Source organism: Hemitrygon akajei, chromosome 20 (assembly GCF_048418815.1).
Source record: "Hemitrygon akajei chromosome 20, sHemAka1.3, whole genome shotgun sequence".
Taxonomy (NCBI): Eukaryota; Metazoa; Chordata; class Chondrichthyes; order Myliobatiformes; family Dasyatidae; genus Hemitrygon; species Hemitrygon akajei.
Window position 1 is genome coordinate 10383078 of NC_133143.1, and position 15510 is coordinate 10398587.

Sequence of the window (15510 nt, forward strand, 5' to 3'; positions counted from 1 at the left end):
AGCATTTCTATTTTCTGAAGTTCTTCAAAATGTGCAATATGATGTGCCAAAGCATAAACTTCAATCGTATTCTTTAACCCACCAAGGTATTTCTGCAGAAAATAAAAACTACCTAAGTATTTTGTTCTTTTTGAACAATGTGAATTGAAAATATTTACAACTTAGACATTTCCTGTTCTGGTGACTATAACAATGTACTAAATAGGAAAGTAACAAATATCCCTTGAGTAGTATTTGGTGATACTACTCCAAGTTAGTAATTTATAGTCACTGCCTTTTATTTGCCTGTTAGAATGCAAGAGTAATCATGAACTATAAAGTACTTAAACTTACAAGACCAGAAGATACAGGAGCAGAATTAGGCCATTTGGCCCATCGAGTCTGATCCACCATCCACCATCCATCTGAATAATTTTCCCTCTCAGCCCTAATCTCCTGCTTTCTCCCCGTATTCCTACATGCCCTAAGCAAGAATCTATCAACATTTGCCTTAAATATACCCACTGACATGGCCTCCACAGTTGCCTATGGCAATGAATTCCACAGATTCACCGTTCTCTGACTATAGAAATTCCTTATCATCTCTATTCTAAAAGGACACTCCTCTATTCTGAGGCTGTATCCTCTGGTCTTGGACTCCCCCACCATTAGAAACCTCCTCTCCACATCGACTCTATCAAGGCCTTTCAGCATTCTAGCAACACGCTCAAAATACAGGAGGAACTCAGCAGGCCAGGCAGTATCTATAGAAAAGAGTCCTGATGCAGGGTCTCGGCCTGAAACGTCGACTGTACTCTTTTCCATAGATACTGCCTGGGCTGCTGAATTCCTCCTGCATTTTGTGTGTTGCTTGGATTTCCAGCATCTGCAGATTTTCTCTTGTTTGTGATTGGCTTTCAACATTCAATAGGTTTAAATGAGGTCACCCCTCATTCTTCTGAATTCCAATGAGTAGAGGCCCAGAGCCATCAAATGCTTCTCCAAAAGCCTTTCAATCTTGGAATTATTTTCGTAATCCTCCTTTGAACCCTCTTGAATGCCTGCATATCCTTTCTTAGATAAGGCTTACATTTCTTATAGCACCAAGTCTCCATCAGTACTTAAATGATTATTTTGATATTTGATATTAACATTTATTCTTTCAAGTAATATCCACAGTTTACTACTAAATTAAAAATTAATTCCCAGGTTTTATATGAAAGCTTTTTTTTGACAGACACCTTAAATATTTTAAGTTAACTAGAACTTCTGTGCAGTTTTGGAGACACAAACACATTTACAATGAAGTCTTTGACTTTTGACAAGAAAAGTACTGTATAGGGTCACTAAGTTGGAAACAAAGAAACTACATTTTCTGCACATATTTTCAAAACTTAAGGCTTCACAGCTAGCATTCCCAAAATCAGTGCCAATTACATCTACCATTTTCCCATTGCACATTCTATATTCTTCAACAGAAAAGAACATAGGTTATAATCAAACTAATCCAGTAGTATTGGGATACTAATCTCCTCCTGTATACGCACTACAGTAAACACCAATAACAATTCAGGGAAAGATGAAGTGACATCACTAGGTGTGTGCCTAATGCTGGGAAAATCTCCGATACACTTGTATAAATTGGGAACAGAAATGTTCAGTTCAATTTTAGGATTGGTGCAATTTCATACTAACTTCACTAAAGTGATTTATTCCAACTAAAATCATAATTCTGAAAATAAAACAGCAATTTGCAAACTGATTTCTGAGCTTCAGTTGTGGAAAACCACTATTTGATTTATTGAGACACGAGACTACAGTGCTGAAATGTGGAGCAACTTAAGAGGTGCTGGAGGAACTCAGTGGGTCAGGCATTATTTATTGAGGCAGATTACTACCACATTGTAAGGGCTGTTGGTGATGGGTAAGCTTACTCATGAAGCTTACTGCAGAAGCCAGAGAGATGTCAAGTATCCCATTAGGTCTCTGGTTCTGTGCTAAGTTATAAGAGAAGCTGGGAACTAAGAATTAAGAAGCACAATGTAGGAAAGTCACATAATCAACACCTGGTCAGTGTTAGTGTGAGAACACAGCTGAAATACTTTTACATCCCACTGTGAACTATCCAACTGTGAAACATTTAGAGGATAAAACAAACAAATTGGAATATTTTTGGAACTGACATCTTGCGAAAGAGACAAGCTATTCAAAGATAATTGTAGAATGGGCCCAACAGGAATTTAAAGGTGTTAAAGATACATATTTCTATGGATAAGAACAGGACTTAAAGGTGTATAGCTGACAATGAAGAACTAATCAATGTCTCTACAATATGCAAAGAAATGTGTAAAATTATATTATATGAGGTAACCAACAGTAGTGAATAATGAAGAAAAAGACACTGAGTCAGGGACTCAAAGAAGAACTTGCCAAGTCAAACCCCAGCCAGGCTCATTAAGAGTGGGTAACATCTGGAATACAATTAGTGGGTTTTGGAAGCTATGAAACTAAATTAAAGGAGTTCAAAAATTAAAGAAGAAATGAGACTTGTTCGAAGCTACATAGTGAATCTATGAGTTATTTGAAATAAATTCATGTAATAAAGTATTGTTATTGTGGACTATGTTTTATCATATGCTGCAATTAATTGGCAACACCACAAAGAGAGAGCTTCCATAAAGATTTGCTGATCAAAACTTTGCATAACCACCTCTCTGTCCCATTTTTCCACAATCATCGTAAGAGTCATTTGTTATTTCAAATATCACTCCTTGACCTCAGTCCTCCCTATCCCTAAACCCTCCTTCATTACTGTAACCTCACACCCACCTGAACATCTAACAGAACTCCTAAACACAATCTCTACTAACTCAATCTCTGGCTTTTTGTGAATATCAGCCATAGTTCAGTTGTCTAAGCCCATACTCTGGAATTTGTTCTTTACATATCAGTATCAATCTTAGCCTAATAATACTTTTCTGAAGCACCAGGCAATGTTTTTACTACATTAAATGATGCTATATAACCTCAAGTTGTGATGACTTACAATTTTATCAAAACCTACATAAATCAATATCAATGACTTCATTTCATTTCCAATATTAGTTTTTTTTATGAAAATAAGAGTTGTGAGCACATTAAATGTAACACCATGTCAATTCAGACACCCAATTTCACCACTGAGACACTGAATCAGGAAAAGTTCATCTATACATTGCATAGTCTTTGTCTCATTAATGACTAGCTTTTCATGGGGCTTCCACTGGTGTCAGACACTTTTTGTTTAGGATCGCACAATTACCTATTCGGTTCATTTTCAAGATCAATGAGCCTTAGTTATCTTAACAGCCAATGCATTCACAGTATCTTATTTTGAGGAACTGTGTCAACACTGTCATAACAATGTTAACTGTTTTTAACGTATGCCTTACTTTGTGTACTTACATTGTTTATATTCTGAATGGTTCCAGAGGTAGTCATAGCTGAAGGGTGGTAGTGGGGACGAGCTCCCACTACTAAACAAATGCTCTTCATGGTGTGTATCACAAACAGCCTCTGACAACCAAGTCCAACTCCAGGCCTTCACGTGTGGCATAGATCTCATGACCAGCGGAGCCGTTCTCACTGACAGGACAAGGGGCAAAGGCGGACCACTGGGGCCTTAAAACCAGTTGCTCTGGACAGATGGGGCTCGTTAACCACAGATGGTAGCTCATCTGGGAGAGGGAAAACTCCGATTTCAAGCCTCCGCTGCTTTGCTCACGGGAAAGGCTTTGGGAGTAAACCCCGAGGAAAAATCCGGAGTTGGAGTCCCAAAGGCAGCTGACTGCTGTACCCAGCACCGGCACGGCAACTCCCGTGATGCTGCTGGCACCAAACTGTATCGACTCTCGTCGTTCCTTTGGACCTGTCATCAGCATGGAGAGGGGGGTCCCACTGCATGGGCAACAGATGAATCTCCATATCTACTCTGCCCTGACTTGCGCCCTGGAGAAGCCACTCCAGCTTAGCTTTATAGGTTGCTTCCGACAGAGGGAGAGACCATTGCATTTCACTAGACAGCTACCGCCTGCCTCAAGCTGGGCAGCCCCCACCCAATAAGGTGCTGTCCCACCACAGGCAGTCTTCCTCATTGGGTGCATGGGGATAACGGATTATTCCAAGAAGAGCTGACTGTAGCTACTGCACCAGATAAAAGAGAAAACAAATCGAATAAGACAACACCTCTCAAGTTGGGATGCTGGAATGACCACACAATGATGACTGGACTTGACCAAAACCTCAAGGAAGTCAAAGATGGACGAAAAACAGCGATCATTATCGATGAGCTACTAAGGTTCAAAGTAGATATAGCTACCCTACAAGAAACACGCTTGGCTGATTCAGGTACACTTAAGGAAAGGGACTACACATTTTTCTGGCAGGGAAAGAACCAAGACGAGCCCTGCGAGTGTGGAGTGGGTTTGCTGTTAGGAACTCCTTGTTGCAAATGGTGGAGCCACCAGAAAATGGATCAGAACGACTTATGACTCTCCACCTACACACCAGTCATGGCCCAGTACCTCTCGTCAATGTGTATGCCCCTACCTTGAAGTCGACCTCTGAGACAAAAGACATGTTCTATGACACATTAGAAGCTGTTGTCAGGAATATTCCCAGTGATGAGCACCTCGTTCTCCTTGGTGACTTCAACACCAGAGTGGGAGCTGATAACGATTCCTGGCCATCTTGTCTTGGCCACCTTGGAACTGGCAAAATAAATGACAATGGACAGTATCTCCTGGAGTTCTGCTCCTATCACGGCCTGTGTGTAACGAACTCCTACTTTCAGACGAAGTCGCAGTACAAGGTCTCATGGCGACATCCACAGTCTAAGCACTGGCACCAGCTAGACATGATCATCACCGGGCGCTCTTTCATTAACTCTGTACTAATCACCCAGTCATACCACAGTGCAGACTGCGATACGGATCATCACCAGGCGCTCTTTCATCAACTCTGTACTAATCACCCAGTCATACCACAGTGCAGACTGCGACACAGATCATGCTTTAGTATGCTGCAAGAGCAAACTATGTCTGAAGAAAATCCACCACTCCAAACAAACTGGAAAACCTCGCACCAACACAACAGAGATGAAACAGTTAGAAAAGGTTGACCATTTTGCCAAGTCAGTACAGGGTGCTATGACTGCCTCCTCACAAGGAGATACTGCAACAGAACAATGGTCATACCTTCACGACACCATCCGCGAATCAGCACTCTCTATCTTTGGAAGAAAGGCCACAAAGAGCAGTGACTGGTTTGAGGCAAAGTCCAACATCATGACTCCTGTCATCGAAGCCAAGCAAAGTGCAACAGACTGCAAGGCAGTGCGCAAAGGAGTATTGGCTCCAGCTCAGTGAGGACATTCAGACAGCAGCTGTGACAGGCAACATCAGATCAATATATGATGGTATCAAGAAGGCCCATTGCAGAGCAAGACAGCACCCCTGAAGTCATCCAGCGGTAAAATAATCACCGATAAAAGCAAGCAGATGGAACGCTGGGTGGAACACTACTCTGAGCTCTACTTGAGGGAAAATGTTGTTGTTAGCTCAGCCATTGATGCCATCGATGGTCTACCAGTCATGGATGAACTCGAGTCCGTACCAACCATTGAGGACCTCAGCAAGGCAATTGACAGTCTGGCCCCAGGGAAAGCTCCTGGCAATGACAGGATTCCTCCAGACCTGATCAAACACTGCAAGAGCTCATTCCTCCAACCTTTACACGAGATCCTCCATCAGTGCTGGAAGGAAGGAGCTGTACCACAGGATATGCGTGACTCCAAAATCATCACTTCGTACAAGAACAAGAGTGATAGGAGCAACTGCAACAACTACAGGGGTACCTCCCTTCAGAGTATTGTCGGCAAAGTCTTTGCTTGTGTAACTCTGGCATGTCTACAAACTCTGGCAGAACGGGTCTACCCTGAACCCCAATGTGTTTTTCGCGCAAGGAGGTCAACTATCGACTTGATTTTCTAACTCTGTCAACTCCAGGAGAAGAGCAGGGAACAACAGAAACCCCTCTGTTTCGCTTTCATATAACAATATAACAATCACAGCACGGAAACAAGCCATCTCATCCCTTCTAGTCCGTGCCGAATGCTTACTCTCACCGACCTGCACTCAGCCCATAACCCTCCATTCCTTTCCTGTCCATATACCTATCCAATTCTACTTTAAATGACAATATCAAACCTGCCTCTACCACTTCTACTGGAAGCTCATTCCACACAGCTACGACTCTCTGAGTAAAGAAGTCGCCCTCGTGTTACCCCTAAACTTTTGCCCCCTAACTCTCAACTCATGTCCTCTTGTTTGAATCTCCCCTACTCTCAATGGAAAAAGCCTATCCATGTCAACTCTATCTATCCCCCTCATAATTTTAAATACCTCTATCAAGTCCCCCCTCAACCTTCTACGCTCCAAAGAATAAAGACCTAACTTGTTCAACCTTTCTCTGTAACTTAGGTGTGAAACCCAAGTAACATTCTAGTAAATCTTCTCTGTACTCTCTCTACTTTGTTGATATCTTTCCTATAACTCGGTGACCAGAACTGTACACAATACTCCAAATTTGGCCTCACCAATGCCTTGTACAATTTTAACGTTACATCTCAACTCCTATACTCAATCCTCTGATTTATAAAGGCCAGCATACCAAAAGATTTCTTCACCACCCTATCCACATAAGATTCCATCTTCAGGGAACTATGCACCATTACTCCTAGATCACTCTGCTCTGCTGCATTCTTCAATGCCCTACCATTTACCATGTATGTCCTATTTTGATTAGTCCTACCAAAATGTAGCACCTCAAATTATCAGCATTAAACTTCATCTGCCATCTTTCAGCCCACTCTTCTAACTGGCCTAAATCTCTCTGCAAGCTTTGAAAACCTACTTCATTATCCACAACGCCACCTATCTTAGTATCATCTGCATACTTACTAATCAGGTTTACCACCCCATCATCCAGATCATTAATGTATATGACAAACAACATTGGATCCAGTACAGATCCCTGAGGCACACCACTAGTCACCGGCCTCCAATCTTACTAACAGTTATCCACCACTACTCTCTGGCATCTCCCATCCAGCCACTGTTGAATCCATTTTACTACTTTAATATTAATACCTAACAATTGAACCTACCTAACTAACCTTCCATGTGGAACCTTGTCAAAGGCCTTACTGAAGTCCATACGTCAACTTTCCTAGTAAACTCTTCAAAAAATTCAATAGGATTTGTGAAACATGACCTTCCATGCACAAATCCATGTTGACTGTTCCGAATCAGACCCTGTCTATCCAGATAATTATATATACCATCTCTAAGAATACTTTCCATTAATTTACCCACCACTGACGTCAAACTTACAGGCCTATAATTGCTAGGTTTACTCTTAGAACCCTTTTTAAACAATGGAACAACATGAGAAATACGCCAATCCTCCGGCACCATCCTCGTTTCTAATGACATTTGAAATATTTCTGTCAGAGCCCCTGCTATTTCGACAGTAACTGCCTTCAAGCTCCTAGGGAAATATCCTGTCAGGACCCAGAGACTTATCCACTTTTATATCCCTTAAAAGTGCAAGTACTTCCTCCTCTTTAATTGTCATAGTTTCCATAACTTCCCTACTTGTTTCCCTTACCTTACACAATTCAATATAATTCTCCTTAGTGAATACCAAAGAAAAGAAATTGTTCAAAATCTCCCCCATCTCTTTCGGCTCCACACATAGCTGTCCACTCTGATTCTCTAAGGGACCAGTTTTATCCCTCACTATCTTTTTGCTATTAATATAACTGTAGAAACCCTTTGGATTTATTTCCACCTTACTTGCCAAAGCAACCTCATATCTTCTTTTAGCTTTTCTAATTCCTTTCTTAAGATTCTTTTTACATTCTTTATATTCCTCGAGCAGCTCATTTACTCCATGCTGCCTACATTTATTGTAAATATCTCTCTTTTTCTGAACCAAGTTTCCAATATTCCTTGAAAACCATGGCTCTCTCAAACTTTTAACCTTTCCTTTCAACCTAACAGGAACATAAAGATTCTGTACCCTCAAGATTTCACCTTCAAATAACCTCCATTTCTCTATTACATCCTTCCCATAAAACAAATTGTCCCAATCCACTCCTTCTAAATCCTTTCGCATCTCCTCATAGTTAGCCTTTCTCCAATCAAAAATATCAACCCTGGGTCCAGTCCTATCCTTCTCCATAATTATATTGAAACTAATGGCATTGTGATCACTGGACCCAAAGTGCTCCCCAACACATACCTCCATCACCTGACCTATCTCATTCCCTAACAGGAGATCCAACACTGCCCCTTCTCTAGTTGGTACCTCTATGTATTGCTGCAAAAAACTATCCTGCACACATTTTACAAACTCCAAACCATCCAGCCCTTTTACAGAATGGGCTTCCCAGTCTATGTGTGGAAAATTAAAATCTCCCACAATCACAACCCTGTGCTTACTACAAATATCTGCTATCTCCTTACAAATTTGCTCCTCCAATTCTCACTCTCCATTAGATGGTCTATAATACACCCCTATAAATGTACTACACCTTTCCCATTCCTCAATTCCACCCAATTAGTCTCCCTAGACGAGCCCTCTAATCTATCCTACCAGAGCACCGCTGTAATATTTTCTCTGACAAGCAATGCAACACCTCCCCCTCTTGCGCCTCCAATTCTATCACACCTGAAGCATCGAAATCCAGGAATATTTAGATGCCAATCACAACCCTCCTGCAACCATGTTTCACTAATAGCTACAACATCATATTTCCAGGTATCAATTCATGCTCTAAGCTCATCCACCTTTCTTACAATGCTCCAAGCATTAAAATAAATGCATTTAAGAAATTCTCCACCTCTTACTCTCAGTTTATCACTAACAGTGCAAACAACTTTACTAACTTCTTTTTCTTCCTTCTCCCATACATCTGCTCCTATACTCTGGTTCCCCTCCCCCCTTGTATCTAGTTTAAATCCACTGGAGCCTCTCTAGCAAACCTACCTGCAAGAATATTTGTCCCCCTCCAGTTCAGATGTAAACATCTCGCCGGAACAGGTCCCACCTTCCCAGGAAAACTGCCCGATTATCTATAAATCTGAAGCCCTCCCTCCTGCACCATGTCTTCAGCCACGTGTTGACCTGCACTATCTGATTGTTTCTAAACCCACCTGCACGTGGCACTGGTAGCAATCCTGAGATTGCTAACCTGGAGGTCCTGTCCATTATCTTGACGCTTAACTCCCTAAACTCACCTTTCAGGACCTCCTCACTCTTCCTACCCAGGTCATGTCCCTATATGGACCACGACATCTGGCTGCTCACCCTCCCTCTTGAGAATACTGAGAACACGATCTGAGATATCGCAGACCCTGGCACCAGGGAGGCAACAGACCATCCGGGATTCTCGATCTCTTTCACAGAGCCTCTTATCTGTCCCCCAAACTATCAAATCCCCTATCACTACCGCTCTCCTCTTTTCTCTCCTTCCCTTCTGAGCTGAGGGTCCAGTCTCGGTGTCAGAGACGCAACCACTGCAACTTGTCCCTGGTAATTGTCTTCTGGATCAGTCTACCATAACAGACCTTGTCAAATGACTTACTTAAAGTCCATATAGACAACATCCATTGCACTATATTCATCATCTCCTCAGAAACTCAATCAATATGCTTCTGGCATCAATGTGCCATAATGCACAATACCTCTGATTTGCTTTGTGAAGTAATCAAATAATCTGTTATGATACTGTAAACCTTCTTTCAGGCAATCCATGTCTATTAAGTGTAAGTAAATGTAATAAAAAGATGCAAATTTGTTTCAACACCAAAACCATAAGTATTTCAAAAATTAGATATAGTTTTTTTTTATTTTCTCATAACATATGCAAAAAACTATTGGGTTCCACAATCTACCATATATCATTTCACCAACATTCAAAAATTGCATAGTACACTACAATTAAATTTCACAGTTGTAAGGTTCTTCAATAATAAAAATAAATATTCTATCTCTAAACTCAAACATTTGGAAATTCTACATTATTTTGATTTAACAAACATTTGTAAATATAACTATTAAACCTGCAACTGTGATGTCCTAACAAGATTCTTCCATTAGTTAATATATCACATCTTAATAAAGAGTTTTAAGCATTTTGTTTACAACCTAAACTTACTGAAGTGTTAAGAATCTATACTGTCACTTATCTTTAGAAATTTTGTTTTATCGTCTGTAAAACCAATAAATATTTTAGCATGTTACTATATGGGTTGTAGATCATGAAAATTTCATTTTACAGTGAGCAGTAGCTTGAGTAAGTGCAACACAAAGCATTTCTCTGATGGATCAGTCTCCATCATCAGAACATATCTCCTCATACCCTTCCAAATTTAGTGCTTCGCTTTTGCTATGACCGCACCACCAAACAGAAGTTTTTCAGTGAACATGCTTAAAGCTGTACTGCCGCCTATTTTGTTTTTGCTTTAAATATTCCTTCCAAGATTATGTTTAACATAATGGAGGTCCATAATGCCTTCTGACGGATGTCCTCTCCTGGCAATTTTCATTACAGTCAATTTTGCTAAAGCTGGCAGAATTATTTTTCAGTAGTTTGTGGACAAATGTTTGATGGAAAATGCCTCAGCAAAATTTCAAATTAAGTACAAAAAAAAAGTTATGTATACAAAATGTTGGAAGAATTCAACAGATCAGGCAGCATATATGGAAAGAAATAAGAAGTCAATGTTTCGACCAAGACCCTTCATCAGGACTGTATCTGTGATGTATTAACAAGGGTCTCAGCCCGAAACTTTGACTCTACTTCTTTCCATAGATGCTGCCTGACCTACAGAGTTCCACCAGCATTTTGTATGTGTTACTCTAGATTTCCAACATCTACAGGATCTCATGTACATAGTTGGTTTGTGTTACAGAAAATTACTAAAATCTTATGATATAATCTGTCACTTGAATATAAACATCATTTGTAATGTAACTGTAGTCAAAATGTCCAACAAGTAAAATAAAGACACTGCAAATGCCAGTGTTTTACAATTGGAATGCAATTTTGAGGCTTAACAGAAATTATGTTTTATCATTATGCATTCAGAAGAGTCTTCACAACCATGTTGATAAGGGTATGGTTCTCCAGTTTTTCAGTTCAAACAGTACACCGGGAAGGGAGATAGAAAACAAGGAAACTGGTAGATGTGTCATTCCTGTCCATAGATGCTGTCAGACCTGCTGAGCTCCTCCAGTATTTTGTGCCTACTACTCAAATCCAGTCTATCTTCTCTTCTGATTATTCCCATCTCCAATTCCAGAATGCATCTAGCTTTGAAACAAAGTTATCTCATTTACACCCCGATCTTTCCATCCTTCACTCTTTTTTCACCACTCTGCTTTCCTTTAGAGTTCTAACACTGGACTGTCAGTTAGTCTTTTCAATCCAGCTGACTGCAATGAGGAAGAACAATGACAAATACATCAAATTTGACAAGAGCTGGGGAAAAACATATTTGTCTGGGTATCTTCACCTTAAAATAGCCCAGTTATTCCCTTTTTTCTTTCTAATTCAATTGTCAAAAAGGTGCTTTAAGAACCTATTTCATTCTTCCAATGATAACCCTGAAACAAAATAAATCTAATATTAAATTGTCCTTTCTACTAACCAGAGGAGTATCTTCTTGTATGCCAGAATCCCTTGTCTTCATTGGAGCTGACAGGTTTGGGGTACTGTCAGAGTAGTCTAGCAAGAAACATATTTAGGTGGTATACGCTGCACACACTATGCAATGGTAATGAAGAAATTAATGTTCAGACCAGAGATTTGGCCGATTTAAGTGCCTGGCCAGATAGAAAAATATCAGGAAGTTGGGGCCAGAGATGAGGCACAAGCCAGTGTTCAGTTCACTAATCCAGGAGGTTTACTTGTCTCTGTGCAGAACTGTGGACTGCAACTATCGGGCTCCTGGATCAGCTGCAGAGTTGACTGACTTCATGACTGCAGACTCATTTTTCTGAATTTCAGTTCTGAATGTTACTTGGTTACTTTTATTGTTTATATGATTTGTTTATTTTTCTGTACTTTGGGTGTTTGACAGTCTTTTTCAATGGGTTCTATTGGGTTTCTATGTTTTGTGGCTGTCTATAAGGAGACAGATCTCAAGGTATACAAACTTTGATAATAGATGTACTTTGAACTTAGGATAGTGGATGGAGAATCAACCAGGCAGTTTCTTTGGCCCAGACAATGTCACACTTATGTTACTGTTCCTCTTAACTTTTTAAAAGCTTGTTCCCTATTGTAATAGTTTTTCTAGATAGCATTTGATAATTAAATTGTTATCAGCTAAATTGGCATAATTACAAATTAGAATTAATCCTCGATGATAAAAATATATATTTAATGACATACATTTGATATTATTGTAAACCAAATGATGTATTGTTTTAATTTGTTGCAATTATAGTCACTGAAGTAAAGCAAATCATCCTTTTCCTTTGGTTATTCACCTTCAATAATTAATTATGAATCTACCTTCAAATGGTTTCTCCATACTGCCTTTTGAAAGGCTCATAGTACAAAATATTTCTTCCTCAGGCAGGATTAACTATGGGATTATTACCAATCAAAATACTGTTCTTTTCCAAATTTATTTGGTTTAATAAACCATATTTTTACAGATAATTTCATTTCATGTATTATCTAGCTGATATCCATTGTGGAAATACATGATGTTGCACAGACTCAGTCTTCACTGTGGTTGTATGAAATGAGGGAATAGCAAGTTACTGGTTCATTTCATTTCGAGGGATAGAGTTTAAGAGAAGCAATGTAATGATGCAGCTCTATAAAACTCTGGTTAGGCCATACTTGGAGTACTGTGTCCAGTTCTGGTCGCCTCACTATAGGAAGAACGTGGAAGCATTGGAAAGGGCACAGAGGAGATTTACCAGGATGCTGCCTGGTTTAGAGAGTATACATCATGATCAGAGATTAAGGGAGCTAGGACTTTACTCTTTGGAGAGAAGGCGGATGAGAGGAGTGAGAGGAGACATGATAGAGGTGTACAAGATATTAAGAGGAATAGACAGAGTGGACAGCCAGCGCCTCTTCCCCAGGGCACCACTGCTCAGTACAAGAGGACATGGCTTTAAGTTAAGGGGAGGGAAGTTCAAGGGGGATATTAGAGGAAAGTTTTTCACTCAGAGAGTGGTTGGTGCGTGGAATGCACTGCCTGAGTCAGTGGTGGAGGCAGACACACTAGTGAAGTTTAAGAGACTACTAGACAGGTATATGGAGGAACTTAAGGTGGGGGGTTATATGGGAGGCAGGGTTTGAGGGTCGGCACAACACTGTGGGCCGAAGGGCCTGTAATGTGCTGTACTATTCTATGTTCTATGTTCTTGATGTCTATATTAATCACCTTCTATAGAATTGCTATTAAGGGATCCAAAATGGGCTAGCAACCCATTTTACAATAAAAAACCATCAAATTCCATATTTTAACTTAAAATTTACAAAACTTAAAACATACAAATGCTTATGTATGTATACAAATAAGTTTCAATATAAAGACCAATTTGATTTTATTTTTTCATCTTCACTACATGTGTAATCTTAATACTCTCCCTATCCTCTAATAATTTCAGATTTTATTCATCTCCTCATATGTACCTCCTCCAGACTTGTTCCTTCTAATTCACTAACATTCAGAACCATCTTTCTGTCAATTCCACTGCCAACTTTGTCATTCTATTTCTCCTCCTCCCCCTTTTATAAGGCAGTCCTATGGCTTGTTCTTATATCAGTCCAAGTTCCAAGATGGCAGGAAAGTAGATCCAGGACTAACAGACATTGAAACAGGTGAACAGAAGTCATTTGACACCACAAGAGCTCTCAGAGGACTGGTTAATAGCTAATGTTGTTTCTTTTTTCAAGAAGGGATATGGGGAAAATATAGGATTTATGAGCATTTGGCAAAGCATGGTCTAAATAGGACAATCAGCATGGTTTTGTGTGTGGCAAGTCACTTATTACTAACTTGATTGAATTTTGAGTGTCAGGTGATTGATGAAGGTGGAGCAATGAATACTGTCTACATCATTTTACTAAGGGATATGCCAAAGGCCTCATGGAAAGTTCATTCAGAAGATTAAGATCCATGGGATCTATGGAATGAATTGGCCACTTAGAATCAGAATTGGCTTGCCCACTGAAGAAAGAGGTAGTGATTAATGGGTCTTACCATACTGGAACCTCTGCTGTTGTGATAATGTGATAACAGTGTTGTCTTCCATTGATTCTATTGTGTTTCTTGTATTTACTGTGAATACCCACAAGTAAATGGCCCTCAGGGTTGTATATTGTGACATATACATACTTTTGGTTAACAAATTTACTTTGAATTTAGGAGCTTAGGAGGACGATGGTGCCTAACAGTGACTCCTTTGCTTGCATCTTCAGAAACAGCTCTATTTCTATCTTTAATATCTCTATTTATCCCTTTCAGGGTTCTTTTGAAGGCCTGACCTGGAATTGCACGTTGACTTCGGTTCTTTACGGGAATAGGACCCACTCTCTGAGTCTCACGACTGGCTGCTATTTGATGTGGTCTAGAAGATTAGAGCAACTTCAGGGTTCCAGGATTTCATGGCTCTGCAGGTAGGTGGACTCGAGGTTGGTGCCTCCGCAGGAAACTGGGAGTACACAGAAGATCAAAAGCAGCAAGCTGGCTACTAGCTGAGTGCCTAGAGACCAGAGTCCTTTGGACACAGAGCTCAGAAAAAGCGACAGAACAGACATCGTAAATCAGCGAGTTATTTCTCGCTGTGAAACAGGGTCACCTCTTTTTCCCATATTAGGGAGAGAGAGAGTATGTCGAATTATTCAGTAAACGAGTAGTCTCTGGGGTACTGCAAGTTTGAGTCTTTATGATGCTTTGCTGCACGCTTGAGAGCTCGGTGGGGGGGCAGCAATACTTTTTTTGCTGGTGAGGGAGGGAGATCATCGCTTTGCTGCTGCTTATGCATGGGAGGAGGGAGCTGGGGGGGGCTTTGGGGTTCTAACATTTAACCGTCATTCATTCTTTGGGGCACTCCTCTGTTTTTGTGGATGGCTGCTAAGAAAAAGAATTTCAGGATGTATATTGTATACATTTCTCTGACATCAAATGTATCTTTGAAACTTTGACCTGGCATCTCAATTTGTTACAGAGAGTTTACAAGGAGGATAAATATTGACCACAGGACACAGGAGAGAAATTGCCTGCTTTTTTGTTTGAAAGAATGGTGCTGAGAGGGCAGACAAAGATGGCTAGCTGTGGCTCCTCCCAGTATCATAGGGGCAGAGCGTTGTATAGCACAAATAAAGGCCTTTCAGTCCATATGTGTCGGCAAGGTAAAATGATGTATTGATAAAAACATTCAAACAATTTTACAACG

At 40.2% G+C, this 15510-nt stretch overlaps 1 protein-coding gene across 5 annotated transcripts in view; it reads right to left on the minus strand.

The window, feature by feature from the left end:
- The window catches only part of fars2 (phenylalanyl-tRNA synthetase 2, mitochondrial), a 429869-nt gene that overhangs the window by 248228 nt on the left and 166131 nt on the right, over positions 1–15510 (minus strand). The window lies entirely within an intron of this gene.